The 3907-nt window shown below is 39.9% G+C and overlaps 1 pseudogene; it reads left to right on the top strand.

Moving 5' to 3' along the window:
* Positions 1-336: 336 nt before the first annotated feature.
* Positions 337-901, top strand: LOC114899390 (annotated as a pseudogene).
* Positions 902-3907: the final 3006 nt, after the last annotated feature.

Here is a 3907-nt window from a genome sequence, read left to right as displayed (position 1 = left end):
TGTATTACGGACAGTGTTCAGAGATTTGTGGGTCAAACCACGGTTTCATGACTATCGTCCTCGAACTAGTACCATTAAAATACTTGGAAAGATGATCCCCATCAATATTATAAGCTCATTAAGAAGCTACGTAGCGTTACTTTTTAAATTAAAGACTGAGAGCTAAGACTCTCCTTAATGGTATGCCACAGTTAGATACATCAACATGATTCATTACCATTTTATCTATGTTTCTATCACTGTTTATTATATTTCAACTAAAAATCTCAAAATACACTCTAACCCAGAATCAACACACACCAAAGTACAAAAACAATCCACCCCTTGAGAAACAAAATGAACAAAAATCTATTTGCCTCTTTCATTGCCCCAACAATAATTGGCCTCCCTGTAGTCATTTTAATTATTATATTTCCAAGCATTTTATTTCCAACATCAAATCGACTAATTAATAATCGCGTATTCTCTCTTCAACAACGACTAGTCCAACGCACATCCAAACAAATAATAAGCACCCACAATCACAAGGGGCAGGCTTGATTATTAATACTAATGTCACTCATTCTATTTATTGGGTCAACTAACCTTCTAGGGCTGCTGCCCCACCCACTCACACCCACCACACAGCTTTCAATGTATTTAGGAATGGCAGTTCCCTTGTCAGCCCGCACCATGATTACAGGCATTAGCCATGCGATTGACAGCCAGTATTACAGCAGGGCACTTGTTGACCCATCTAATTGGAGGGACAACTCTAGCACTGATAAGCATCAGTACTGCTACAGCTTTTATTACATTCATCATTCTTATCCTACTTACTGTCCTCGAATTTGCCGTTGCTATAATTCAAGCCTATGTATTTACTCTCCTAGTAAGCCTTTACCTACATGATAATACATAATGACCCACCAGACCCATGCATACCATATACTAAACCCCAGTCCTTGACCTCTCACAGAGCCCTTTCAGCCCTCTTAATAACTTTGGGCCTAATCATGGGATTCCACTTCAGCTCGATAATATTACTAATATTTGGCCTACTAACTCTCTAACAATATATCAGTGATGACGAGATGTCATTCGAGAGAGCACCTTCCAAGGCCATCACATACCAATCGTTCAAAAAGGACTTCCGTATGGGATAATCCAACTTATTATCTCAGAAGTCCTCTATTTTATTGGCTTATTTTGAGCCACCTACCACTCAAGCCTCGCCCCTATACCTGAATTAGGTGGGTGCCGGCCGCCAACAGGCTTCGCCCTCTAAATCCACTAGAAGTACCGCTCCTCAACACTTCTGTGCTACGAGCTTCTGGCGAGTCTACTACTCGAGCCCACCACAGCCTTATGGAGGAGAACCGCAAGCATATACTCCAAGCCCTTTTTATTGCAATCACCCTAGGCGTATATTTTACACTCCTACAAGCCTCAGAGTACTATGAAGCATCCTTTACAATTTCAGACAGAGTATATGGATCAACTTTCTTCATAGCCACAGGATTCCACCGACTGCACGTAATTATTGGGTCCACCTTCCTCGTTATCTGTTTCCTACGCCAATTAAAATATCACTGCACATCCAACCATCACTTCGGCTTTGAAGCCGCTGCTTGACGCTGGCATTTTGTAGATGTTGTATGACTCTTCCTTTACGTATCTATCCATTGATGAGGCGCATAATTCTTTTAGTATTAATTAGTACAATTGACTTCCAATCGGTTAGCTTTGGTGTAGCCCGAAAAAGAATAATAAACTTAATACTGGCCCTGTTGACAAACACAGCACTAGCCTCATTGCTCGTACTCATCGCTTTCTGACTCCCCCAGTTGAATATTTATACAGAAAAAACAAGTCCTTATGAATGTGGATTTGACCCCATAGGATCAGCCTGCTTGCCTTTTTCTGTAAAATTCTTCCTAGTAGCAATCACATTTCTTCTCTTTGACCTAGAAATTGCCCTCCTACTGCCCCTCCCCTGAGCAACTCAAACAAGTAATCTAAAAACAATACTCACCATAGCCGTGCTCCTAATCTCATTATTGGCAATTAGCCTGGCCTATGAATGAACTCAGAAGGGACTAGAATAAACTGAATATGGTATTTAGTTTAAAATGAAACAAATGATGTCAACTCATTAGATTATGACTAAATTCATAATTACCAAGTGCCTTTAGTATATATAAATATTATTATAGCTTTCAGAGTATCTCTTGTAGGACTGCTAATGTATCAATCCCACTTAAGATCCTCATTATTATGTCTAGAAGGCATAATATTATCGTTATTCGTCATGGCAACCCGAATGATCCTAAATTCACACTTCACCTTAGCCAGCATAATACCCATCATCCTGTTAGTGTTCACAGCCTGTGAGGCCACACTCGGATTATCCTTACTAGTAACAGTGTCCAACACATACGCCACTGATTACATACAAAACCTTAACCTTCTCCAATGCTAAAATTTATTGCCCCTATGATTATATTAATACCCCTGACTTGATTATCAAAAACTAATATAATTTGAATTAATGCTACAGCCCATAGCCTACTAAATTAGCCTCACAAGCCAGCTTCTCCTTAATCAGTTTAATGATAACAGCCTTAATTTCTCATTCATGTTCTTTTCCGACTCATCTACACTGCTGTTGACCTTAACAATATGATTCACACCACTAATATTAATAGCCAGCCAATCTCACCTGCTCAAAGAGCCACTGACTCGGAAAAAACTATGCATCGCTGTAGTAATCACATCACAAACATTCTTAATCATAACACTTACCGCCACCGAACTAACTTTATTTTACCTTATATTTGAGGCTACACTAGTTCCTACACTCATTGTCATCACTCGATGGGGTAACCAGACAGAACGCCTTAATGCAGGACTCTACTTTTTACTCCACACGCTAGTCATGTCACTCCCACTTCTAGTAGCATTAGTATATATCCAAATCACTACGGGATCTCTACATTTCTTAGTACTCCAATATTGAACTCAAGCATTACCCAATTCCTGATCTAACGTCTTCATATGACTAGCCTGCATAATAGCTTTTATGGTACAAATACCCCTCTATGGCCTCGACCTTTGACTACCCAAAAGACATGTAGAAGTCCCCATCGCAGGCTCTATAGTCCTTGCAGCCATATTACTAAAACTTGGGGGCTACGGCATATTCCGAATTACAGCAATACTTGACCCACTGACAGAATTCATAGCATACCCCTTTCTTATGCTTTCCCTATGAGGAATAATCATAACCAGTTCAATCTGTCTGCACCAAACAGACCTAAAATCACTTATCACATACTCTTCCACCAGCCATAGAGCACTTGTCATTGCAGCTATTCTTATCCAGACGCCTTGAAATTATATAGGAGCCACCGCTTTAATAATCTCCCATGGCCTCACATCATCTCTACTATTCTGCCTAGCAAACTCAAATTACAAGCGAATCCATTCGCTGAACAATAATCTTAGCCCAAGGCCTACAAACCTTCCTCCCACTAATAGCCACTTGGTGACTGCTAGCGAGTCTAACAAACTTAGCTTTACCCCCAGCTATTAATCTGGTCGGAGAGCTGTTTCTAGTTATATCGTCTCTCTTATGATCAAAGTTTACCATTATCTTAATAGGAGCCGACATTGTAATTACAGCCTTATACTCTCTCTCTGTATTAATTACAGCACGGTGCAGTAAATACACACACCGTATTAACATTACACCCTCTTTCACACGAGAAAATACCCTTAGAGCCCTTCGTATTTTACCCCTCCTACTCTTGTCACTAAACCCCAAAACCAGCCTAGGCCCTCTGTATTGTAAATATAGTTTAAAAAAACCACTGGATTGTGATTCTAGTAACAGAAGACTGAAACTTCTTATTTACTGAGAAAGTAT

This window comes from Monodon monoceros, unplaced genomic scaffold, assembly GCF_005190385.1.
Source record: "Monodon monoceros isolate NGI ecotype Baffin Bay Population unplaced genomic scaffold, NGI_Narwhal_1 Super_Scaffold_18, whole genome shotgun sequence".
Taxonomy (NCBI): Eukaryota; Metazoa; Chordata; class Mammalia; order Artiodactyla; family Monodontidae; genus Monodon; species Monodon monoceros.
Note: the sequence above shows the minus strand (reverse complement) of the source record. Positions and strands in the feature narration are given on the sequence as shown.